We start from the raw sequence: 27316 nt of genomic DNA, 5'->3' as shown, positions 1-27316 counted from the left end.
TCACAGAATGGCCTGGGTTGCAAAGGCCCACAGTGCTCATCCAGTTCCAACCCCCTGCTGTGTGCAGGTCGCCAACCAGCAGCCCAGGCTGCCCAGAGCCACATCCAGCCTGGCCTTGAATGCCTGCAGGGATGGGGCATCCACAGCCTCCTTGGGCAACCTGTTCCAGTGCCTCACCACCCTCTGAATGAAAAACTTCCTCCTCATATCCAACCTAAACCTGCCCTGTCTCACTTTAAAGCCATTCCCCCTTGTCCTGTCACCATCCACCCTCGTAAACAGATGAGAAGAAAGTATAGAAAATAAAAGCTGGAGTAAAGAGGAGAATCAGAATTACATTACAGTAGATGTCCCTTAGATCAGCTCCACATACATCTTCCCACACGTCTCTGTGCTGGGAGCAGGCTGGAAAGCAGGTCAGCGAGAGGACGTGCATACAAAGCTTCTCAGAGTTCCCTTACAATGCACATGCATCGTGTTTTTCAGCTTTCCCACAGTGAAATATCTTCAGTTGTTGTCATCGATATCCAGCCCCATGCTGGCTTAGCCATGGTCTCTTGCCCAGGATGGGATTTGCACCCCTTTGGCCACGCCAAGCGCTTCACAATACTGAGCAGCAAAAATCACACTTCAAAATAATGGAGATACATTTCCTTTTTCCCATGAGAATTTTAATTTTTCCTTTCTAACATTCACCTCCTTTTCCCGAGTCATCAGGAAATTCAGCTCTACGTGCAATGCAGATTTCTGCATTATCATCTGTCTAATACAATCACTGCTTACCACCAGCTCCTCTTTGCACCCAAGGATGTGCCATTTGCAGAGCTTAACGCTGAGAACAGTGTGCTGCAGACCCATCTTAAATATATTTCTGCTTTATGTTACTAATATTGATTTTTTTCTCCTTTCCCCCTCGACTCCCTCTGCAATATTTCCTATTTTTTTCCCTTGTGAACAGGCAACAGAAATCATAGATCAAAGTTTTGTTACACATAAAATTGGTCTCTGGAAAAGCTACATTTTTCCATTATAATTGCATCTGCAAACAGAATGCTCTAAGAAACAAACATTACCCGGAGCCCATGGGCTCCAAACATTTTTCTTGCTTGGATTTCCCTCCTTTGCAGAAGCCTGGAAAAAACAACAGCAAAAAAGCCAACGGTTTTTCTTATTCAATTTCTTTCAGTAAGTAAAAATAGGTTATACAACCTAATGTTTGCATTTCAGTCACTTGGAGAAAAAACAGGTTATCCACCATGACAATCCCTGTTAAGTACTTCAGGGAGGAATCAAAGAGTTCCATTTTGAATACATACAGAAAGGAAATTTTGAATAACGCCTTGAATCTGGAATAGCTCTATTTCTTTAAATACTCAAAGATTTGTTGTTTTGAATATTTGTCATCCAAATCATTAAAGTCTTCCCAAAGTTAATACTAATACTTATTATGTAAACTTATCTGTAGCTGCCCAGCATACACTCACCAGCTGCAGACACAGATGAGAACCTGGACAGGTAGAACTACTCAGTGCTTCTGCAAGAAAGTCTGTTTTAGAGGGACAAAGAGATGGAAAATATCCTCTTAATCTCCAGGTTTTCAGTACTGAATCCCTACAATGACCCAAAAATCTACCTATGGATCAAAGGAGAACTTGAGGGGAGAGGTGGTGAAGTGGGATTAGAACATTCTTATGAGGTTTTAGACCGATTACAAGGTGAGTTTGGCTTCATTGGGTGCCCCTTTGTGTTCCAACCTACCATCAGATTGAGGTTGGATTTCGGGGGGAAGTTGTTTGCTGTGAGAGCAGTGAGGTGCTGGAACAGCTGCCCAGAGAGGCTGTGGATGCCCCGTCCATCCCTGGAGGTGTTCAAGGCCAGGTTGGATGGGGCCCTGGGCAGGGTGAAAAACTGCCTCCTAATATCTAACTTAGACACAACAGAGTGCCCATAGACATTCTGCAGCTTCCACGGTGCGTACAGACTGTGAGCCCACGTCTACCAGGAACCACGTTAAAGGAGAGAGAACATTTGTACTTAAGTAGAAAATCCAGGTTAACGTAGTTGGCCATGAAGATAAAGACCAAAAAGTAACAGACAGCGAGTGTTTGGGACGCACACCTGGCCAGGACTTGGGGGCACAGTTTGTAGGCGCCGCACGGAACCGCTCCGTAGCGCAGGCTGGGTGCACATGGTGACCTTGCTGTTCCCCTCTGGAGCTCTGACACAGCCTTCCTGCTCCGTTTTAAATTCCTCAGAACTGACAGATTGCTGCTAACACGGAGCTGCCGATGGAGCGGTAGGATGGTGACAATAACCTGCCTTGTCAGGATACGTCTGACCTGCTGCATGGCTCTGACATGGCACACAGCTGTGCCCATCGGAGCCCACAGCCCCCAGCCGCAGGAGCGCTGGGCGCCGCGCGGAGCAGAGCAGAGGAGGGATGCAGACATGCAGACACCCGGCCCTGTCTGCCTCCGCCTGGGGTGACAGAAGCTGTCTGCTCTGCTTGTTCTGCTGCTGCACAACATCTCCGCAGGAAACCGGAGAAAGGCGTTGCTTCTCCTTAGCCACAGAGCAAGCCAAGGGCGTAGGAAGTTTTGCAAAGAGGTGCATTCGGGTGGCAGCTGTTGGTTTGCTCCTGTTAATCCAGAGCTGCAGCATGTGCGATGCCAGAGAGGCCTTGCCACACGTCCTGGGACTGATGTCACTTTGCACATAGAAGCTCCCATGTCTGAGGTAGCTGATGTCCACCAAGTTACACTTTGCTTCCAAATGCAAAGAATTTTTGTGAGTGTTTACCAGTAATCTAAATTAATTTCTTCCATGCTTGAGCTTGACGTTCAAAGTTTTCTCTTATGAAGAAAGGTTGAGGGAACTGAGAGACGAGAAGGCTCTGGGGAGACCTCATTGTGACCTTCCAGTGCTTGAAGGGAGCGGATAAACAGGAGGGGAACGGCTGTTTGTGAGGGCGGTGGTGAGAGGACAAGGGGAATGGTTTTAAACTGAGACAGGGCAGGTTTAGATTGGATATGAGGAGGAAGTTTTTCAGCCAGAGGGTGGTGAGGCACTGGAACAGGTTGCCCAAGGAGGCTGTGGATGCCCCATCCCTGCAGGCATCCAAGGCCAGGCTGGATGTGGCTCTGGGCAGCCTGGGCTGCTGGTTGGCGACCTGCACACAGCAGGGGGTTGGAACTGGATCAGCACTGTGGGCCTTTGCAACCCAGGCCATTCTAGGATTCAAGTAAGTAAAATTAATAAGCCAATTAATAATTAATTAATGCCCCAGCTTCACAGGTGTTCTGAGGGGCAACATCAGACTGCTGACCTTTAAGGCATGAAATATCCCAAATATTACATCGCTGTGTCTGCGTGCTATTTATACCATTACATCCCTCCTGCTGTCTTCTTAATTCTGACTTTGACAGCAGAAGAAAGGATCACTTCGTTTTGCCAAGGTTTTTGATCTGTGCTGACAACTCTATCTTTGCAGAGTGCTGATGCCTATTCTGCCCAGGAATCAGCCGGTATTACTGTAAAACTTCCTGTCACCAAGCTCCGCTTTGATGGATGACCAAAGTAGCTGCTATTCTATTCAAAGGTAAGCAGGAAACGTATGAGAAATTACTCAAGAGAAAGTGAGAAAATAACGTGCAGCTCCAAATGGCATGACAGAGCAATCTGCTTAAGCTCAGCACTTAGCTCGCTGGGAGCGAGAGTGAAAAAACCCCTCATCCATATTTGAATTGCTGATCACGTCACCACCTGTCAGACCATTTATATGGTCAGATGAGATCATCGGATTGTAAACCCTGGGCTGCATCCTGCCCTCAGCTACACCTTGTTCTCCTTGGCTTCATGGGGCCACACAGTTTGCTCTGTGTTCCTGGTTGAGCAGCACTGCGAGGGTCTGCTCTTCCTGCTAAATGTGGAAATAATGCGCCCAACAGATGGATTTAATGGATACCTTCCCAGACCAATAATTACAAGCTGCTATACGTTCATTTGTGTGAAAGATTCCATTAATAACACATGCAAATCTTAAGAAAAAAATAGTAATGGATGTAAATATAATTACAGAGCTATCATCTTAAATTCAAACTAAGAAATAGAGAAGCAAAACTCAAACAAGTTTGCAAACTGCAGGAAATAACAAGATAAGTAGCAACCAAAGTAGATTTGTCAAGAGCAAGTCCTGCCAAACAAGCTTGACCTTCCAACTGAGAGCAGAACTGCTCAGAAGGAAGCTAAGTGCTACTTATCTTGATTTTAGCAATGATCAAGGCTGGCTTATGAGAACACCTCCTGAATGGCCACATAAATGAACCGTGCTGGCTGGAAAATGGATGGGCCTTTTTGCTGTCAGGTCAGTGAGCAGCAGCATGGAAGGCTGCACCACGCATGGTGGTGGAGGAGCCAGGCTCAGCTCAGCTCCTGTCCATCAGGCGTGCAGACAACAGAACAGAGCACACTGCGTTTTTGTTGACTGCAAGGAAATTTTGTGTTATTTAAGTGAATGGGATTGGAGCGCATAAGAAATTTGAGAAAAGGCACTGGGAGAATGGATGGTGCAGGAAGCCATGCATTATGAAACACAGCCCTCCTTCCCCACAGAAGCTCCAACGGAACAAGTGTTGTGCTTGGATCAGACTTGGGCTGCCTGTTCTTTGGAGCCTATGGAAGTTTCAAGCTGGCAAACCAAGAATAATTGCATCTTTGATACCAAGTATCAGACTGTTCTTGTAAGTGCTATGTAAACCCTGAATTTTATTGATTTATTATGCATGTTGATCTTGCAGTAATGAACAGAGCCTCAGATATTATATAAAGGCATGAAAGTGACATTTAATGTTCTTACACAGCATTCACTGTGACAGTCAGGTACACAGAAATATTAACACCGTGGCTGCAATAGAGCACACTGAAATCCAAGTAAAACTAGTCTGATAAAGACACAGACACTGAAGATCTTCTGTGCCCCTACACAAGGCTGCAGAACTGTTTTGAACTGCCAGATAGGAATTTACTTTAATGCATCAGCCTTGCTTAGTCTGCAAAATTCTCCCAAGTAATTAGGAATTAAATTCAACTACCCTCAGTAACAACAGAAAAGTACTGAGAAAACCCATACCTGTGTACACTCCAGGCTTTTAATTCCTTTTCTATTCAAGTCTAAATGATTATATTCTATTACCAGAGGAATATTGAGACAGAAAATAAATGCAGAGGGACTCTCACAAGTAGGCAGCTGTTCAAGAAAACAGTTTAACAAAAATAGCTGCTGTACTGCTTGGATGTCCTCCAGAGTTGAGCTGGAAAGCTTCACATGCACTCAATTTAAGGAAAAAGGAAGACTTCCACCCACCACCTCCTTTGGGACCGTGCTTTTTCTTTGCTCTCCCACTCTTCAGTGACCTCTATACTCCAGTTACACACAGCCTTCCACTCTCAAGGAGAGTGAATAGCAGAAGGACCTTCTAAGAAACTTAACACAAGTCAGATTTTCATCTAGCAGACAATAAAACGTATGCAACTTACCAGCACCAGGTAACACCAAGGTATTACTGGCTTCAAAAGTGATTCAGGGAGATTTGAGGAGGATTGGTCCACTGATGACTATTAAATCCAATGGCCGAGAAACTCCCATATCACTGACTGCTGAAAGCTGAAAATAAAAGCTACAGGAAGAACAAACCTTTCAAACTACTTTTCACGTTGTTTCTTAGTTACCTGCATCCAAACGCACACCGAACCTCCCTCAGTATTTAATACATGATCAGAATTCCATAGGCAAGGACAAAATCTCTGAGGTGATGTCTCTCCTGCTGGGTTTTCTTCCTATTTCCTCCTGCAGGAGCACTGAGTGTCCATCCAATGCTTTGACCCCATTTCTGGGGGGATGTTATTTCTGCTATGTTCTTCTGCCCTTCAGCAGAGTCCTCAACTCCAGGAGCCCCATCCCTATCAGGTCACTCTCATGACTGGGGCATGGCATCACATATTTTGTTCATGACAGGAGGAATGATTATTTGCAGCAGTTCTTGATCCTTGCTCAGAAGATTTTTCACTACTGTTGGCTGCAATGACTTTTCAGCTGAAGAGAAATGGTTTCCACCTGGTCCAATTTAGAATAACTCAGCTGCAGAGCCAAGAGAGAAGGACCTGCTTTTGCCCAACTCAAATGCATTTCAGAGTTTCCCTGGGACTGAATTCCTCCCTCGTTACCCAGATGGCCCAGCCACAACCCACAGCTCCACATGTGGGCACATCCCTGTGCCTGCAGGGCTAAATGCCAGCCCTTACGTGACTTGTACCTGAACCAAGACAGCTACTGCTTTGCAGTATCAAACAGATTCTGTAGTGCCTCACTCTGGACCAAACCATCTGGAAATGAAACCACATGTCTCCCAGTCAGAACAAAGCAAGGCTATCATTCTGCCACTAGGAAACATAGCAAAAGCCACAGGAATAAGTAATCTGTATTTTGTATGTAAATAACAAAATCCAGTCCAAAAGAACAAGCAGTAACAAACCTGAAGAACCCATATCATAAGACAGGTTTTTTTAGGCATCAACGCAAGGCTGCTGGCATCAGGACAAGGACAAGGCAGCCCAACAGGCTGCAGACCACCAGCCATGCATTATTCATCTCTGCAGGCAGTAACTGATAGCTCTGCTTTGGTTACAGCACTGTTGCTTGTCTCACAAATCTCAGTTCAACAGTTTGGCAAACTTGACTGAGCCTCAAGCTGTGGTTGTGCACAGCAGGCACCTGAGCATCTCCACACTTGTTGCCATGCATTTAACCTCAGTCTACCTGTTCGACGATTCCCTGCAAGACAGGACTGCTCTGGAAGGTCAGCCTTTTACAGACAGCAAGGTGAGCACCTCCTGTGTCAGTGCCTGAGCTCCCATCGGTGTCAGCTGTGCGGTGCTGGGAGCCATCACACAGATGCCTTTAATTGGTGTGTGATCAGCATTCTGTACTAAATGCACCAAGGAGCCTCTCTCCTTGACCATCCCTAAGCAAATAGAAGTGTTAGCTGTTGCAAAGGCAGAAGTCATAGCAAAATTTGACTTCATCTGTTGTTAGATGGTAAGAGCTAGTCATTTCTGGATGTCAGAATGCTATTCTGCTGAATGAGACTGTCTACATGTGAAAGCTAAAAGCAATGGCAACCTACGTGTGCAGTACAGCCTGAACTGCATATTCATAAACTGCTCTGCTGAATGCAGCTTAACTCAAGGATTTCCATAACAAGTTATTACTTTTGCACAGACTTTTGCAATCTGTCCATTCTGACATCTCAGGGAATCTACCAAAACACCACTTGGAAATGCTAATAGAGATGGCTCATCTAAAAAACCCCAGCTCTATCAAACTACCCAATTTCCAGAGCTGCACCAGATCAAATAAGGAACAGCTTAGAACTGCTCTTCTCCAGCCTGAGTGAATTGCTGACCTTGCTGTGCTGCCTTTATCCAGCTGGGGACAGGCAGTGGGACCCCTCTGCTCCCTCAGGGCTCAGTGAGGCAGAGCCCCATGCTGAAACAGGCAGAGGGCATCCATCCCTTCTGCCATTGCCACCATGGCACACGCAGTGCCTGAGCTCACCTGCAGGCCACGAGATTCATCGCCCTTTGGTTACTATTGACTGAATTCCCCCATTTTCCCTCCCCTGAGCCAGTGCTGCAGTTTATGTGGGCAGCAATGTGCTCTGAGCCCGCAGCCGACAGACGCGCCCGCAGCCATCTGTGCCGAGCGGTTTGTGTGCAAAGCACGGCTACCTTCTGTTTGCTACCTTCAGCAATGAGACGGCACGACGCAGGAACAATCAGAGAGAAATGTTTCTGTCATCTTCACTGGTACCCTCAGCTCCGCGGCCTCCTGAATGTGAATTAGCGTCTTAAGCAGTTTATTCATTCATGGCAATCTGTTCATTTATTTTCAAGAGATTGTGGAGCTCCAGGAAGCCTCATCTGATTTTTCTTTTCCTCCCCAAGCTCTGGCTGCACAATATACTTTATTTTTCTCGTTGCTGCTTCCACTCTGCTGGGCTGAGATGCCAGAGGGTCCCGGGCTCAGAAATGGAGAAGGGGAACACTTAGGATTGATGCTTGGAGATCCTCGAGGTCTTTCCCAACCTTGATGACTGTAAGCAAGGAGCACCACAGCCACTGGGGTCACCAACGCTCAGCCCGGGGCTGATGAGGAACTGAGAGCAGGATGCAGAGAGTTCTGTGCCTGAGAGAAGGGTGGGGAACCTCATCCTTGGGAAGAGGCTGAGATGGGAATAGCAATGAAGATCTCTGGGGAAAAGAAGCATCCTTAGAAGCTCCCAGTGCCCCCTGGTCTTCACAGCAGAGAAGCACTGCTTACTTTCTGCAGCCGGAATCAGATCACAGCCCCATTCACTGAAAAATTTTGCTTTGAAAAGCAAAAAGCACAAAGAAATAGAAAGCTTTTCAAAGCACAAATAAATGTTTATTTCACAGAGCAAACATCATCCAAGTGAGGGTTTGGGGGGAGATTTTTGCTGGGTTGTTTTCTTTTTCTGGAGTTCTGGAAAAGAACTCTCATTAGCACAAATGTGGAAAGGTACCACAAATGAATGGCAGGGCAGCAGAATTACATTCCAGGCATACTTGGGAGTAACACATTTGTTTTTTGTGCAGGAAGCCAGAGCAGAACTCGCCAACATCTGAGTTTTAGCAGAATCCTATTGCACAGCATTACTGGGTGAAGCAGTGCAGCAGCACAGTGCCTGCCTCCTGCAAACCGCTCCATTCCTCCCCCATTAGTTTGGCCCTTGTGCCATCAACTTTGCACAGCAAAAACCCTCATTAAATCCATCCTTGTCTTTTGCTCTATTTCTTTTTAAACCCTCCTTGCTGGAGCTCAGAGGCGCTGCACAGCACCATGGGAAACACACCATAGGTTGGTTTGCCCAGCACTAAATGTGAGTGCTGCAGAGCAGAGCTGTGGCAGGAGGCTGAGCCGTGTTGCTTTTGAAAGCAGTGTCCTCTGTGGTCACCTCATACTGCAGCAGTGGCCTCCAAAGCAGACCATTCTGTTTCCAAAATGCAAGGTGTTATTTGTACAGATAAGACAGTTCTGCAGTGTTCTTCCTCTCCTGTGACTTTATTAACAGGCAGACAGTATGAAAATGAGCAGCAGCATTTAACGCAATGTTTGCAAACGGACATTTCAGGTCTAGCTTACACTGTTAGATCCATTAATCACACAGAGCTCTGAGTCCAGAAATAACAATAAGAAAAGCCCATGTAGGTACAGGTTACTAGGGTAAATTGGTTTTCATAATGGTTTTACTCATTTCAGCCATGTTTTCCTGAGACCAGTCTGGCCAACTATTATTTTCCACTGTCTCTTTCATCCAGTAATTCTAGCAGACCACACTGCATATTCCCCATGACTCCAAAGTGTTCTTGATGGATTTTCAGAAGTGCTTTTAATTTCACAGTTACTGAAGAAAATGTGAACGTCTGATGAAAATACCCACATTCACTTGCAAGCCCAGGGACTTCCAATTTGTTGCTGTCAAGGATTAGATTTCTGTGAAAAAAAAGAAAAAGAAAAAGAGTTGCTACCCTATGACATATCAGACAGATTATAGCACCATTCTGTATTGCCCACAGCACGGGGAGCCAGTATTAAATCGCCAAATTTATCAGCTTTTAAGATATAAGTAGCTAACCATTTGTCCAGGCCATTAGCTCGTGTTGGAAATCTGACTTTTGCCTTCAACTGCAATGGATTCTATCCATAGATTACTTGAGTATTAAAACCAAAAGCTGACATTTAAACTAAGAGTATCAGAAATGTAATGTGAGAGTTTTAAAGTGAGAGTCCTGTAGAAATAAGATTATTCTTGTCTAGAAACACAGCCCACATGTCCTCTGGCATCCTTTCCAACATGAGGCAGCAAAACGCATTTGGAGAAATGAAGAACAGATCAGAAATAACCCAGGAGCAAACACTCAATCTGAAGCAAAGAAAGATTTCAGCCAGCTCTGCTGAAAATAACAAAGATGAACGGGACATGTACGAGCAGAGGGAGAAGGAAGAGAGGAAACCCAGCAGAAAGAAAATCAGGAAAGAACAAGGGAAGCGTTTGCAAGTTCCCTTGCCTTTGTCATGGCTACCAGGGCAGCCTCAAGGGACGGAGGGACTGAAACACTGACCGTCAGGTCCTGATAAGGCCCTAACTTATGTGCCAGCCACTCCACTGATGCAGATGAAGGGTTTTCACAGGTGAACAAGCTCCTATTAACATTTTGTTTATTCAGTTTACGAAGAGTTGCTGAAAAGTTGGATTTTTGTGGTAAATACTGCATATCCACATCTTGTTGGAACGGTGGCAGCAGTCTTTCTAATTGACACTCTTTGTCCAGCACGTAAAATAATAACTGTAAAGCCTCAATATTTTCTTTGAAATAAATCAGTTTTGACAAAATAATTTTCTCAAAGTATAAGAAAGATTACAATGGACAGAAGAGCAACTTGCATTTCCACATTACCTTGGCTCATCTCCATCCATAAGGATGTGCTGGCTTGAAGCACGGGGACCACATCTGCTGAGTTTTGTCGTTAGAGAATTAGGGTTAGAGAATTAGGGCATGGCTGTACCAGCACCAGCACAGGTATCCTGGACTTCTTTTTGCATTACAAACTTTCTTGGGCTTGTTCTGGATTACTGAAGTTCATTTTTAGCATTCGACTCCATTTGATATCACTGGCATGAAAGACAGAAGCCCAAACTTTCAGATTAGATTTGGGTGACAGATGTTTAAAAGAGCAAATGTGAGTCAACCCCCGTTATTAGAGGGGAGTACTGCAAAAACGTTCATGACGAACGCTGTTCGGATTGTCTTGTACCCTTCTTCAGCTGCCATTCTGCAGCTCTGCCAAAAAGCTCCTCCCCCACTCCCAGCAGCCTGCTGAATTATCAGCGTGAAAACGTTTGTGCTAAGCTTGGAAATGGATGGCACTGCATCTGGATACCCCACACACGCACCCCCACGTCCACATAGGATCCAACCTTTCTCTTTTGTCCTCCCGAGGAACTTCATGGAGGCCCAGTGCCATTCTGATGTTCAGGGCCCCAATGGATTGGCACCAGCAGGGCTGCCAGGAGACAGAAGGGGTGACGAAAACAAGCTTCTGGTCTGCAGGCACGTAAACCTGGGTGCTCTCAGGGTCGTCTTTGAAATGCCACAACAATTATCCCTCATGCTGCCCAGCTTTGTTGCTTTCTCTTACAACAACCCCAGCTACAGCTTCCTTTCAACAGAATCTGCTGACCTAGAGCTCTGCTGGAGTAGAAGGCAGCTGTTAATTAGTGACAAGTGGCACGTGCCACCGGCTCCATGTCCTTTCAGCAGGCACAAATTCCACACCCTCAGCCAGCAGTGCTGTGCAATGCAGCAGTGCAGACTTTGTTACCATTACAGAGATTATTGCACTGACATTTTCTCTCCTGTTCAGCTTTATTAGCTGTGTAACCTTTGCAGACAAAGTCACTTGAAGTGTCAGTAAGCCAGGCGGGTGCACAGAGCTCTGCTTTCAGCGATCCCTCTGCCAGTCTGTGGCAGATGTGGGGCTCTGTTGAATGCTGCAAACAAGGAAAGGTCACGAGATGTTCAGAAGTGATCCTCCAGCCTCCATTTGGTTAAAAATTATATCCTTAGCTCAAATACAGGCATATCAAGCAAAGGGCAATAGGAGCTTATCAGCCAGAGAGCTGTCAGTATTACTTAATTTGTGAGCTAAATTGTTCAAATTACAATCATCACAAGTAATCTTTCAATTAAACTAGGGAGCACTTTCTGGGCACTGACTTATAACTTCTTTAAAAATAGGAAACACTGATATATAGAGACGACGCCCTGAGAATCTGCACAGAGGTCACCATCCACTTCAGCAAGTCTTGCTGCTGAGAGGCTCAGCTCGCTTCGGGAGGCTGGCAAGGAGCTGCTTAGGGGCACATCATGGAGAAATGCAGTGATGGAGAGAGGTCTCAGCCCTGGGCAGAGCTGGGAGCAGCTGGCTCTGTCTGAGCTTCGCAGAGGCAGAGCAGACAATAGCACTTGTTCTCAGGAGCACTAGCAGACGGCTCCGCAGGGAAGCATACATTGCAGGAGAGGCTGAAAGGCTCTGATGCTTGCTTCCATGACTGCTCCACCTTTTAAAGGAAAGTTCCTAGAACCCGCTTGGACTCTCCGGGAGTCTCACATCTCATGAATCTATCCCTATGGCCAAAGCTCTCTTTGGGGTGATGTAGACCTGCAAACTGCACAGCAGGCAAGGCTGTGAACCAACAGATTCAGCTGCTGCTGGTGACAAGTCATCATCGGAGCATCTCTGCTTGGCACCTGGGGATAAGCACAGTGGGGCATGGAGCCCAACACTGCTCTCTGGTAGCAAGGGCAGTGAGGGCTCTGAGCCCTCCTCAGCAGCTTCTCCAATTACCTCCATCACCCTCTGCTTCTCATGGCATAGGGGCTTCCCACATAGCCCATGTTTGCATCACCTCAGTATAGTATTTAAAACACCGCATGGCCAAGACAAAATTAGTTCAAAGCACCTTTGATTTCACCCAGCCTCATCTGGCCCAATCAGTGCTGTGGTGCCTTAGCATGGTGGCCAAGCCTCGGTACTGCAGCACACGTTGCCATCACAAGCAGATGCAGCTGGCCAGCAGACACCTGCCCTATGGAGGACAGGACATGAGCAGCAGCTCCATGCAGGTGCTGTGTTCTAGTAAGAGTCTGCTGCCCTCAGGGCTCATTTTGGCTAGAGTACAAAACCTCATGGACTGAGGTTATTAGCTTCCAGCATTGATAAAAAGTAGAGATTAAAGCAATTAAAAGTGCAAGATGGTAAGGAATAACAGACAAGCCTTCAGCTGGCTGGGCACTTCCACCAGGGAGAGCCAAGAGTGAAAGGAAAAGGGAGCAAAGCAAGCAGCACACACTGCAAAGGCCATAAATCTTCACAATTCTACGTTATAAAAGATAGAACGGAGCTGTTCAGACTCACCAAGAGAAAGGAGGTGAGTCCTGGGGAACACAGCCAGCTGCCCAGGTGCACCAACTTCACATAAACAGAAGCAGGAACAGAAAACAATGACAGCAGCCAAAGGCAGACCTGAGCCGTGCTGCTTCCCACAAGTCAAGGTACAGCAGGAACAACAGAAAGCAAGAACACTTCTTTGTCACATAGATCAACACAGTTTATCTTGTTGTGCCTTCAAGATGCTACAGACTTATATTGGTTTTGGCAGTTTCAGGCTAGAAAGCAAGACACTGTAACACTTTCTGCAATATGACCAAAGTACCAACTTAACCCAAAGGAACAAATTTGTGCTTCAATTTAAAGGTGACCTTTGCCAGGTGGTTCCCATCAGAGAGTCCATAGTTCACACCTGCTTTGGCATTTCCTCATTAAAATAGTTCAGAGAGATCAGAGCACTACTGTTAATTACTATTCTGAAAGACCAGGCAGAAGGTATAACCTTATTTTGCTGGGTTCTGGACAGATCTGGGTCAGAAATACAGTACTGGTCTAAAGGTCAGGTTCACAGTGCCAGAAATTCATGGCTGATATTTTGATCGCCAGTGCTTTAGAAATCATTTGTCTATTCTCTGATCATTCAAACCTGCTTGCTTTCCAACCCTGCTTAGTGCAGACCTGGTTGGCTTCATCCCAGCCTGAAGCTGCATTTCCCCCCCAGGGCAGAGCTGTGCCTCTGCACTTACAGACCAGTAGCAATAGAACAGCAGAATCACTGTTGTACAAGGAAGATCCCCAAATCTCCTTTTTACTCCAATTTTTTAGCTTGCTCTTTTTATTAACACTCAAACATCCCTTCTTCTCTATTCTGTATTTCTCTCCCTATTTCTGATAATGGATTGTGAGCTTCTTTCTCTTTGGTCTGTGGCAGAATGTCTAAAATAATTCCTCCCTCTTCCTACCTGGAGTATGGGCTTGGGAAGTTGAGTGCTTTCAGCTTTAAAAATAACACCCAGCTGCTGCACAGCATTTCCAGGAGCAGCCCTGGAAGAGAGTGTTTTATTTATCTGCAAAACCCAAAATGTTTCAGGTTTCCAGCCAGCATTCTAATTTCCTGAGAAAAATAATCACTTGACTTCTTTTCACATGGTGGCTATAAATATTTTAAAACATGACAAATAATGCTATGATGTTATCTATTGTTCAAAAATAAAAGTAGAAATAAATATGTCATGGAGAAAAAAAAAAAACAAACAAACCATAAGGTCTGTACAGCTTTATAAAATACAATTTTGTGGAGGAAAAATCTTAGCTCAGTGTTTTAGCTCCAGAGAGGCGGTGCTGCCCCATCCCTGCACACAGCCAAGGTCAGGGATGGGCTGTGAGCACTGATGGAGCTGTGGGTGTCCCTGTGCACTGCAGGGAGTGGGGCCAGATGGCCTTCAGGGTCCCTTCCAACTCAAACTATTAGGTAATTCCATGACCTAATGATACTCTGTGCTTATATGGCTTCACCTTGAACACGGGGTGCAGTTTTGGGCATGGCATAAGGATGTAAAGCTATGAGAGAGCATCCAAGGGAGAGCTATGAAAATAGTGAAGGGCAAGGTGTATGAGCAGCGGCTGAGCTCTCTTGGTTTGTTCAGCCCAGAGCAGAGGAGGCTGAGGTGAGGCCTCATGGAGGCCTGCAGCTCTTCATGGTAGCACATAGTTCTTCATGGCAGCCATACAGCTCCTCATGGCACTCTGCATGTCCTCATGGCACCCTACATCGCTTCATGGCAGCCTTACAGCTCCTCGTGGCATCCCTACATCTCCTCATGGCACCCTACATCTCCTCATGGCATCCCTACATCTCCTCGTGGCATCCCTACATCTCCTCATGGCACCCTACATCTCCTCGTGGCATCCCTACATCTCCTCATGGCACCCTACATCTCCTCATGGCACCCTACATCTCCTCATGGCATCCCTACATCTCCTCATGGCATCCTACAGCTTTTCATGGCACCCTACGGATCCTCATGGCAGATCTACATCTCATGGTGGCCCTGCAGATCCTCGTGGCAGCCTATAGCTCTGACATAGGGTTTGGGTGGTGCTGTGTGATCCTTGTGGATCCCTTCTGACTCAGGACCTTCCATGATCCCGTGATACGATAAATTGAACGCAATGCTGAAGCAGATGTCATGAAAGAGTGTAAAGGAAAGGCAAAAAGATATACAAATCTTTGAAACTAAAGATGGGTGCGAACATCCAAGTGAGGTTTTTGTAGCCAGGCAGACCCTTGAGCAAAGCACATCCCACTGGTTTTTCAGGGGAGCACTTTGCTGTGCCTTTGATCAGCACCACTGCTGGAGATGCAGCACCTGTTGGTGCCATTGGGTTCTGCTGCTGGGTCATCTCTGGGGAAATGCAGCCAAGTTTGTGAGGACAAGAAATGCTCCCCAGCATACCCTGCCCAACAGAGCCTGCAATTAGAGCCTGCACCAGCAGGGAATGTGGATGAAAAGTAGATGTCATTCCTTGTGATTTGACGGGGAAGACTTTTCTAGTATTACCATGTTTTGCTCAGATTAACTTATCTCTGTTTTTCCACAGAAACCCGAAAGGCTGGAGGGAGGCAAGAAGGAAACCGAGTAAATAAATAAACAAGAAAACAAATAAATAAACACAAGATGATTAAGCCTTTAAATTCAGATTTCACCAAGAGCAAAAACAAAAGGAAATTTTAAATGTTGTTATGCCCCAACAGCTCCACTAAAGCAAAGAAAATACTTTTAAATCCGTGTTATTTGAGTGGCTGCAGTTATAAAGAAGAAAACTCATGGAAAAAGCCCTGGGTGCAGCAGGAGGCTGCAGCCATTGCCTCAGCTGGGCAGGGATGGGGGGCAGCCCCAGAGCCCCGCTCCACCTGGGGGCCCGGGGTGTCCTGCCCCATACTGGGGAGCCCCAGAGCCCCGTGTGCAGCCACATCTAGTGGGCATGGAGAGGGGTCAGCAGCGAGATGGTGTTATGGGAGCAGATGGGATTTTGGCAGAGCACTCAGTGCATGTTTTTGTGCACGTAAACAGATATGTTCCATGCAAAGTACACCAGTATAGTTATGCACACACGCATAGGTTGGAGGGTTTGTACACAAACACTGCCTGTTAATGCACTAATGCATTAGTACTTTGGTGGATCAACTGGCAAGAGCAGATACTGATCTTTACAGACAGTGATAATTCTTCTGACAACAATTACGTTAAACTGATCTAGCCCTATTTCTACCGCATGGCTCTCCTCACATGCATCAATAGGCTGTTTGGCAACACGTGGAGTCAGTTCAGAGCCTGTGCCCAGATGCCCCTATGGATTTGAAGGCAATAAACACCATGAAGTCTGAAACAATGTACACAAAGTCACTCTACAATATCTGCATAATGAGTTTAGCTTTGATTTAAGCTAAATGAGTGACTTCATCTTTCAGTACTTGCTACCCTGTAAACCTTTTTCCTGCTGACAGTACACTCACTCTTCTCATTTACTGCATTCCTTATGTTAATAGCATTAACTTTGCCTCCTCTTCCCCAGTCAAATGTTGTTGCTCAGTCTGCTGGCGGGCTGTGAAATCCCCCTGCAGCAGGGAGGCTCAGAAGTGCATCCTATCTTCAGGGATGATTTCAAATCACCCACATCACCTTGCTCATGATACGATGGCTTGATTTGCCTTCTTTCTGCTCCAGGCTTTCCTGCCTGCTGCTCCCAGGCACTGGACCTCATTGTACCTTTGCCTGATCAATTTAAGAGCCCTTCTGCTGTCAGAAATCTTCTCCCCCACAAGTACTTAAGTAGAGATGAAGTCAGTTCTTTCATTATGTAAACGGAACGGATTGAGCTTGTTTGGTTTTCCTTTGTAAGGTAAGGTTTCCTGACCTCAGATCGCTCCTGCCACTCTTAACCTGGAACCATTCGAGTGCAGACACTCTCAGAAGGATCTGTGCTATTCAAAAATGTCTCCAAGAATAGCAAATGCAGCAGCCGTATCCAAACTGGTTCCATCTCCTTGGTTGGCTCTACAGAGAATTTTTCCACAATGTTATCACATTGGCAAGCACTTTATTCTTTGGTTGTGTGCTGAATGCTATTGAATGCCTACTTTGTTACAGTAATAATATCCTCAATACTTCTAATACATTGCTAAAACACCAGGCAGAGAATTTACTTACCGTGGAACACACGTGCACTTTTCCAATGGGGAAGGAGCATCACACAGATCATTTAGGAGCTTGAATGGTTCCGAAACTGTATGCTGCGAGCTTCCATCACACGGAGATACTGCACAGCCCTGGTGAGCCTGCAGAGACCAGGGCAGACCCAGGTAACCAGCAGGTACATGCACATGTATCTGCACAGGTAACCTGCAGGTACATGCACAGTGCTCGTGTGCACTGCAGGTGTTCGTGGGGCTTGCACCAGGGGTCTGTGCAAATGTCTCACACTGGTTGCAGAGAAGTCACAAATTGTGAGCATCACTGATGGAAGCTGCTCAGAGAGTTGCATTGTAAATAATTACAATAAAATATTCCTGGCTGTCTCTTTCCATTTAGCAGCTTTACTGACAGCAGAAAACAAGCAATCTGAGGAGCCAGTAGGTTTGCTGGTATTTGTGGGTTATGATTCTGCAAGGATGTGAGCAGATTACAAATTGCAGACCTGAGGACAAGTTGTTAGTGCTGTTGCTCAGCTCCTGCCGGTGCATGTCGGTCTCTCCGTGGAACACAGCCAGCAGCAGATGCTGCTGCAGACACGTGGAGCCGTACCACGGCTTGGTTTCTCATTTCTAAGAATACAAGATGTAGAAATTACAGCGGTAACGATCTTCTTTGCGCGACTCAAAACCCTGAAGATTTTAAGAAATCCTCATGGTCTAACAAACGCTATATAATCGGATTCTTTCTTTTTCTAACTATGTTTAGAAAAGCTTATAAGTGTCTCTGAGATGCAGCTTGTGGCTTAAGAAGAGGGATGATGTAGGGGTGTCAAAGCTATATTGCTAGCAGCCGCTATCAAATTAAGATATAGATTTGCAAACCTTCCAGAAGCAAGTGGTCCCACCAGGAAAGCTGTCTGCAGGATTCTGTGAGATAATCTGCTGAGAGGCAGCGCTCCCATAAATCCAGGGGGTGTTCGGGGCTCTCAGCACATCATTGTGCTCAACCTTAAAATATGCAGGGCTGCCGAACGTATCCCTAACGTAACCATCTGGCAGCAGAGTAAGAGTGCTGCAGATGTTGCTTTATGTCTGAGGGCTGAGGAAGCAGCATTGCAAAGGACAGCCTATAAGCTCCATTTAGAGGCGTGCCGGTTTTTTGATTTCAGAAGGTTCTGTTTTCACATCCCTAAGCTGCCAGTAGCGTCCACAAGATGTGGGTGCAGGCTGCAGTGCCTGGCTCCTCCGGGCTCCTCAGTCCCCACTGCAAAGCACACCCGGGCATTAGAGGTGGCAGTGCTGAGGCTCAGTGTTGCCGACCTGGGCACTGCAGCCCATCCTGGTCACAGGAGAAAAGGAGATACTGATTCCCCAAGGAACAGGTCAGGTCCTGCACTGGCCAGGAGGCACCTGTTGGAGTGGGGAGGAGTTTGATTTCTGAGGCTTTTGGATTAGGAAAATCCAAGGGCTTCACCCAGAGAGCACAGGGCACCTCCCAGGCACCCATCACACCCGCCCAGGTACCACCCCTGCAGGATGTGCCAACAGCCGTGGTGGCCTCAGCAGCTTTCTGCCTGGGCTCCAGCTCTTGTCCATCACAAGCTCTGTGTGTGATGCACAGGCTGGGATGGCAGCAAGTGCCACTGGAGGCCAGCACACACAGCTGGAAAGAAAAAAAAAAATACCCACTGACTTTCTTTTTCATGCATGGATAAAGCAGATACATGCAGATATTAGCACGTCCGCTATTCAAGCGTCAGTATGGGAACAGCTTCACAATCCCAAACTCACCAGAAATTAAATGAAGGGAAATAGAAGGATTTATAAAACCCAATAAAAGAGAGCAGAGGAAGCAGTAGAGAAGAACAGATGAAGATACCATTTTTTTTAATAATAGGATTATATTAACTTCTATCCTGAGATATCCAAAACCCAATTCATTTTTCTTTATGGCTTGCCATACTAATCCTGAGTCACTGAGGCTGACAGAGAGCTTGCATGCTCTTACAACACAAGGATCTGTGCTCAGCACAACATGAGCAGTTGTGCAGCAGAGAGCTCAGTCTGTATGGCAGAACACAGAACACTTTCATGATAGCACCGGCAGCACGATAAACTGAAGGGATGCCACGGTGTGCTTTAAATTAAAGGAGATTTTTCCATATCTTGCAGGAATGGCATAGTCTGTAAATATCAAAAAAGCAGTTTGGTCGTGGATTCAAATGTGACACAAAGTATAAATGCAAGCTGTTTTCTATGTCACATCTGCACAATTAATGTATAGCTTATTGGAAAACGCTATCACAGCCTCTGCACAGCAACACTGTTGTGCTGAAAGAACCCTCCTGGAATCTCCCCTGTAGCCAGGAGGCTGGCAAGGCACAGTGATCATCACAGAGTCATAGACTCACAGAATCACAGCATGATTGGGTTGGAAGGGACCTCACAGCCCCCTGTGTCCAACCCCTGCCCTGGGCTGGGTGCTTCCCACCGGATCAGTCTGCCCACGGCCCATCCATGGCCTCAGGTATCTCCAGATCTCTGGGGATGGAGCACTCCTCCACACCTGCATGGCCAGTGCTCTGGGCTGTAGGCAAGTTCTCCAGTTGAATTCTGTAAATCTAGCATCTTCTTCCTCCTAATCCTGCAGAGAAGTGGCCCATGAGGCACCCTGCAGGAGGGCCCTCCTCACATCATGGTGCTGGGGGTGAGTGTGCACGAGCTCACACAGCTGACAACCAGCTGCGGTGCTGCATATAGGGCTGCCCCACATCCCAGCCACCCAGCCTTCACTGGGAGCCCCCAGAGACCCCAGCCCCCAGGAGGAGAGATGGCCTCGTGCAGTGCCAGCACCGCGAGACACGAGAGTGGTGACAAAGGAGCCAGGTTCTGCCACACTCTGTGCATCAGCCAAACCCCATCAGAGCTGCTGCTAACTCTAAAGGGTTCCTGCAATGAGCATTTACATCTGCGGGCAAAGAAAGGAGCCCATTCTCTGTCCCATGATGTGCTGTGAGCCTTAATCATCTACTGCCATAATTGCTCAAGAAGATTTTTCCTGATGCATTTATGTACTCCACCTGATTAGCAGTCATATAACAGCAAGTAATTTGCAGTAATATTCTGAGAGCGCTTAATTTTCTCTTTGATGAAAGAGTTGTAAATGTAGGCACCTGTGCTCAACAGTTCATCTGATTACTTACTTCATTATTGTCATGCTTTCCATTATTATTTGATATTTGCAAACAGCACTATTAGTGTGATCCACTGCCTAGTGCCCACTGAAGAAAGCACAGGTGCTTCTCTCATAACTACCTCATAATGTATTTTCTATAGATCCTCCTCTTGCCTAGGTGTTATTTTAGATAATACACCTCAATGATTGACTTTCTATGGGAAAGGGCTCCTCTTTAGTGGGCAAAGGAGAACACAGAGGAGAAAATATTGCAGCAAGGCAACCTTGCTAAGATACACAGCACATCATACCTTAACGAATGGCTCCCCGTCATGGCATAGTGACCCTACACCACAAGTAACGGGTGTTTCTTTCCAACATTCATGGAATCCGACCTTGTTTTTCACACAGTGAAGCCCAGCTGACAACAGGAAGAGCATGAGCGAGCTGAACGATGCCCATGTACCAGGTATGGCCTACAGGCAGGAACATTTCAAGATCCCATCTTTTCAGGCCTGACAAGCATTTTTCACTAAAGGAAAGGTAGGAGGGACAAAGCTACATTTTCCTTGCAAGCCTGAAGTATCTGCTACAAAGCCGGTGCAAATCACTGGGAGCACCATGAGCTATTTATGGGTTGAATGAAAGTTGTTGGTTTTGATTGATGAATGTTAAGTCTGAGCTATGCAAGAGATCCGCATGCATTCCCATCACTGACAGTGGCCATCAGCCTGTTCTAATCCGTCAGATGCTGACCAATTTATGAGATCAACATTATGATCAATAATATTGATCAATAACATCAAAAATATGTATCAATATTTTGCTATGCCCGTGCAGGGCTTGGGAAGCACTAAGGTTCTCCCACTGCACCTCTTACACAACAAGGCTAAGGGCTGTGCTCACAAGCTGTTCAGAAGTTCCCCATCTAAAAACTTTCTGCCACAGCTGTGTTATAGATTCAAACAATTCATAAGGATCAAACCCAATCAAGTCAAGGGGGATATATTGGCACAAGTCATTGTGCTGATCTCTGGAGCACCCTCTGTATTTAGGTAAAGTCTGAGGGCTGTGAAAGTTGTCTGGCACAACGTCATCTCATCCTCTTTCTGCAGCGCTTCCTTTCCTAATTAGCTGGAAGACTTCGTTTTCAAAAGGCATCTTATCCAGCACTCAGCACGCCAGCAACGCTGTGCTGCAGTGCTGAGATTTGGAAAGCAGCACAGGCCCATGGCAGGAGGTGCTGATGGAACTATTGAAACTCCTCAAGCCTTGGAGCTTCCACAGTTGTTCTACAGTTCCTCTCCATGGATGCACTCCTGCATTCACCCACCCACGAAGGCCACCAGTGCTGCATGCTGGCTCACATGGGCACATCCACTCCCTGCTGCTTACCAACACTGCCAACTCCCCTGCTTGCTTCAGAGAACACAGAATTTGCAAATGGAGTTGGAAAAAGATGGAGTTCAGAATTTTTCCAGCACTGAATTAATCATTAATAGGTAGATTTCTCTATTTCTGCCCAGAGAGGCTGTGGATGCCCCATCCCTGGAGGTGTCCAAGGCCAGATTGCATGGGGTCCTGGGCAGCCTGGACTAGTATTAACTGGTCTAGTATTAACTGGGGAGGTTGGTGGCCCTGCGTGTGGCAGGAGGGTTGGAGATTCATGATCCTTGGGGTCCCTTTCAACCCTGGCCATTCTGTGATTCTGTGATTCTTTGATTTCCACCCCTAACATCACTCATGTATGAAAGCTGTTTCTTTAGTACCAAACACCAAAATAAATTCATATGAAATTTCTCAATTATGATTACTAATGAATGGCTTTTTCCCTGTGGAGGATGCTCAGCACCACTTGAATCTTGAACTCTGCTGCCTAATTCCATCTGTTTAGCCTTTTGCCACCTTTTATTGACAGAAGAGCACAAAGATATTTTAAATGTCTCCATTCATATCGACTAAAACTTCCAGCTGAGTTATTTCAAAGGCTTGAGCAGTTCAAGGAGCATATAAAATTCATTCAGATGTCTTGCTTTTCTATTAAAGAGATTCTGCAAAAGGCAAAAAATAATAATGAAAAAGCCCATCAAAGAAACAACAACAACAAAAAGATGACATTATAAGCACATTCTTCCCCATAATAGTTGTTGGTTATAAGCATTCAAGATATGTCTCAAGGTTTTGATGTTTGGGCTCTGTGGAAAAGAATAGCATGCTACCAAAGCACAGAAATATTCACCTTTTTCCAGTATGTGTTGATTCAGAGCTTCAGCAAGAATTGAGCCAAACCAATTACAAAGCAAAAGGTTTTCATGGCTCCACTCCAAAATGCCTTTGCATGGAAGGATGTTTCCCAAAGGAACCTCATAAGTCAAAGCTGAGCTAAGCTAGGATGTTACCATCACCTGAACTACAGGGCTCCTCAAACCAGTTTCCTAACACCTAATTTTAAAAGCTAAGTGGATTCCATCTGTAGCACTCAATTTGTAACTTTACTATATTTTTGCATTACAAGACGAAGTCTACTTGCAGTGCCATAACGTGTGTGTACAGAAGTGCTGGCAGGTAATGGCCACCTTTTGCTCTACAGAAGTCTAGAGGCTGAGATCTGAACAAAATCTTCTGACTTCTGGGGTTGTGGCATTGCTGAAGGCCAGGTTGGATGGGGCCCTGGGCAGCCTGGGCTGCTATGAGATGTGGAGGTTGGTGGCCCTGCATTGGTGAGGGGTTGGAGCTTCATCATCCTTGATGTCCCTTCCAACTCTGGCAATTCTGTGACTGTGTGCTGAATGCAGTGAAGCAAGGTCCTGGACAAGCTGTGGATCCTCCCTCCCTAGAAATGCTCACAATGCCAATGGATGTGCTCTGCAGCAACCTGAGCGAGTCCTGAGGCTCACACTGCTCTGTTTACCACAACCAAGGCCTTCAGCCCTCTCAGCCTGGTTTCCTGCTCAGGCAGAGCCCTGCTCTTGCTCCTCCTGCCCATAGCCACCGCTGATGCAGAGGATTTCATCAGGCTCCAATCACTTGAAAACATCTAATTTCTCTAAATGCACTTCTGCTGTCTCTGTCCTTGCTAATCCCTTCGTTACAATTAATTGCAGTAACTGCCTAGTAACAATTCAGCTTTTTGCAAAGTCTGAAATAATAAAGTATTGAATTTTAGCGTTCATTTGTTTCCCTTCACTGCTCCATAGAAGGGCTGTGCATTCCTTTGTCTTCTTACTTCTCATGCGCGTAGAGATGTCATTCCTCTTGCTTTTTATGTTCTTTGCCAGTTTTATGCCTCATGTGTTTTGATTACATCGCATAGTGGAGAGATTATTCCTTGCTATTCACCCATGGCCACGTGTCTCTATGTCTGGTTTTGGAGGATGCTTTTTATTTCTTGCAGGGCTGAGGCCTGTGTTGTTCCACACAGTGACACCTCTCCACCTCTTCATGGTGCCCCAGAGACCCTCACTGCGGCCTGATTTCTGAAGCCCATCACCTTCATTCCGTCCTTCTCCCTTTCTTTAGAATACCAAATTACATCATTTTATCATTTCTTAATGATCCCTATCACCCAATTGCCATCTGCCTTCAGTGTCTCCACCTGTCTTTCTTTTAGTAAATATCAAATCTAAAGTAGCCTTTCACAGTGCTTTTCCAATAGGCCCTCTGGCAATTCTTCTTAACTGAGAAAAGACAACACGTGTCCACAGAGCTGAATACAAATGCAGGGGATGACCTGCACCCCTGGGACTGCACTGCTGCACGTGGAGTGAATGTGCCCTCCCAGATCCCAGTCAGCTGTGGGAGATGAGCACAAGCAGCCATTCTCATAGGCTACCAGCTCTGCTCATTCTCTACTATCTCTTCTATTAATTCCAATTCCATGTCCTCATGATGAAGTATTTGTATCACACGTAAGTGCATCGTCACCCACGCTAAACCAAACTGTCTCCCCCTCTCAGAGCATGTTTTTTGGGAACAGTTTCAGCTTCAGCAATCAGAAGTGAGCTGCAGATGCTGTTGGCACCCACCTGTTGAATTGGAGCTCAGCCTTTTGGCCACTTTGTCCTGAATTTTTCACCAGTATTAATTACCTTGTACTGTACACCACCTGTCTTTGCTCTCAGATGGGACAGTCTAAACCCCAACACTTCTATTTCTGGGTAGAGACATTTCTTGGTTTGGTTCAAATGTTCCAGTATCAATCCTTGGATGACTCATTCACAGAGGATGAATGCCTCCTGATGTTCAGGTTGTTCTGAAACCAAACCTAAATACGTGGTCAAGGTGGAGAATCATGTATGTGGGACTTGATTCTGAAGCATGTGCAATACAGAGCATTCCATTCTTTTCTTGTTAAGGAGAAGATTGATTTAATTACAAGTATTTACATTGCCTTCATCCAGTCTCCTTCTACTGTACTGTTACACTGCAAAATCACAGAATCATAGTCCTAGAATGGCTTGTGTTGGAAGGGATCTCAAGGATCATCAAGTTCCCATCCCCTGCCACAGGCAGGGCTGCCAGCCACTAGGTCAAGTACTAGATCAGATTGAAGAGTTCAGTCCTGGGTGAGAACTTTTCCTTTTAGTGAAAGCTTATGCCAATATCCTCCAGCATTAACCAAGAAGCATTTCTGGATACATCTCGTGCTGCTCTGTGACATGCAGTGACCCCATCCATAACACCTCCCAGGGAAGCAGTTTTGAAAGTCTTCAGTCCATGTGGTCCAGTGAAACCAAAGCACCTGCTCTGCCAGCAAGCCATCACTTGTCTGGCTTCAAAAGCCCAGAAAGGCAAGCTAAGTACTCACAACCATGTCAGTCTGAGACCCTTAGAAAACCCAGAGCTCCAGCCATTGCCCAGGGAGGGCTCCCACTCCAGCACAGCTGTGGGCTTTGTTTCCTCCTGTGGGGTTTGACCAGGGTTTCCTGCAGCCCCTACCAGCTGCTGCTGATCCCAGTGGCTTCCTACCACCAAGGAGCTTCAGATCTATCCCCACGGGCTTCAAATAAAGTGAAACAAGATTAAGGCTCATTTTGCTCCTGCATAACTGCTGCCTGACACAAAATCTTTACAACCCAAGTTGGGAGCATCAAACAAAACACAGGATCCTCATACCAAGTGATTAACTTGTCTAGCACCGAGTTAGCCCACCAGCAGCCTCTGCTCATCATAAATCAGCTCCTTTCTTTGGAAATGGAAGTGCCTGCCAGAAATAGCGCTCCTCCAGGGCTCTGCCGGGTGATGCTAATGGCATTGCCCCGACGCTGCGGCTGTGATTGCTCCTCTCCAGCACCAGCTCCATCAGTGCCCCGCAGAGCTCCCACCCCCCGCCAGCAATCAGCCACGTGCCTGCAAAACAGATCCCATCAGTGCCATGGATGGCATCGGCTGCCTCTCCTCCAGGGTCAGTTCTTCCTTTCCTTAACAGGCGAGGGAGAGCTCTTGTGACTTGAGGAATCACGAAGGGGGAAATAGGAATCATTTTTTCAGTGCTCAGAACTGCAGCCTGGCGTTCAGGAGCCTGCTGTCCTACTGCACGGTGTGCTACCAGGCCACAGGGGTGGCTGTGGGGCACTCCCCACAGGGGAGCAGTTCACAGGGCCGGTTTGCGCCGCAGCATCTCAGCAGGGGGATGATCCCTTTGCTGGGAGAAACAGCCCCAGAAGCTGTGACTTTAATCAGCAAACACTGTGCTGAACTTAACTTCCATCTCAGTATTAAACAGAAATATTTTGCCAGTCTGTAAAAGCAGTGCCTGAACTGCAGACCTTCTCAGACCGATTCGATCTTGTGGTCTCCATCCATTTGGACTCAGAGTGACCATGCAGCAGCCGATGCCTTTTGCAGCTCTCTTTCCTGGGCATGTTTGCACAGGAAAGCTGCGTGTTATCTCAGAGCTGGCTGATACAACTTGCATTACCACAGTGCACATTAACTTTTGGTTGCATTTCTAATAACGGTGCTTAGTAATTAGCGTTACCATGTGATCTATTCCAGCTTCATCAGACAACGTTGAACCCACCTATGCAATGTAAACAGGCTCTGTTCTGGATCTTTGCAGCTTGACTACTACATAAAAATCTGTTTTTATTAACGGTAATATTTAACAGCGAAAGCAAAAGGTGTTGTTGGAACCAGGCGCAGCCCTTCATACCTCCCACAGCAATCACCCAGCCAAAGCACTTCCCTGATAAGCTCTGACGCGAGGGAACGCATTACACACTGCACAATTACTATTTATAGAGAAAAGAACTAATGGGAATAAAACAAGAATATTACGCTGTATTTCTCCTTCTGCCCCAAATGCTTAATTTGTTTCATACTCTTGAGTCTTGGAAGATATCAGTGCTCAGTGCAAATATCATCCATTAACTCAGGCCAGTGTAACCCCACTGAAACGGGAGGTCCCCCAGCTTCGCCCATCAGTAAAGCAGGCTCTCTCTGCAGTCACACAGGACAAAACTCAGGACACGGGAGAATCAAGTCCTAGAAGTAAAGCATGTGCCACAGTTGGAAAGTAGTGTTACTTGGACAATACTTACTTTTTTGATTGGGGAAAGGCAAATGAGACGTGAGCAGACTCTGGGGCTCACTTTGCCACATGCTGACCAGGAGGCACTTCAATAAATGCTGACTTGTGCAGGAGGAACCCTGAGCCTTCTGCCACTCACCCAGCCTGCACCTGGGGCTGGATCAATTCCACACAGCTTTTCCCATCCTAAATCAGACACGCTTTGCTGCCTACAGCAACAGGCAGTGGTGCCAGGGAAGGTGACCCCGGCGTCAGCACCAGGCTCGTGCAGGTGGTGCACGCTCAGAAGGAAAAGCTGTAGAGGGACAAAATGGAACAAAGAAATTTAATTATCTGAGCTGCACAAGAAGTCCTTGGGTGAGGCAAGAACTTAACCCAAACTCA

At 46.4% G+C, this 27316-nt stretch overlaps 1 long non-coding RNA gene across 3 annotated transcripts in view; it reads right to left on the bottom strand.

Annotated features, from left to right (window-relative positions):
• Positions 1-8475: 8475 nt before the first annotated feature.
• The window catches only part of LOC149917980 (uncharacterized), a 41364-nt gene continuing 22523 nt past the window's right edge, over positions 8476-27316 (bottom strand). Inside the window, exons 3-4 of one of the 3 annotated variants that reach the window (XR_016467204.1) lie at positions 10537-27227; positions 8476-9571 (exon numbers count right to left, since the gene is read on the bottom strand). This is a non-coding gene — a long non-coding RNA (uncharacterized LOC149917980). The other 2 variants (XR_016467205.1, XR_016467203.1) reach the window with 2 other exon arrangements.

The sequence above is a fragment of the Phasianus colchicus genome, chromosome 5, assembly GCF_987193195.1.
Source record: "Phasianus colchicus chromosome 5, bPhaCol1.hap1.1, whole genome shotgun sequence".
NCBI lineage: Eukaryota > Metazoa > Chordata > Aves > Galliformes > Phasianidae > Phasianus > Phasianus colchicus.
This window is presented reverse-complemented; position numbering and strand designations above follow the sequence as displayed.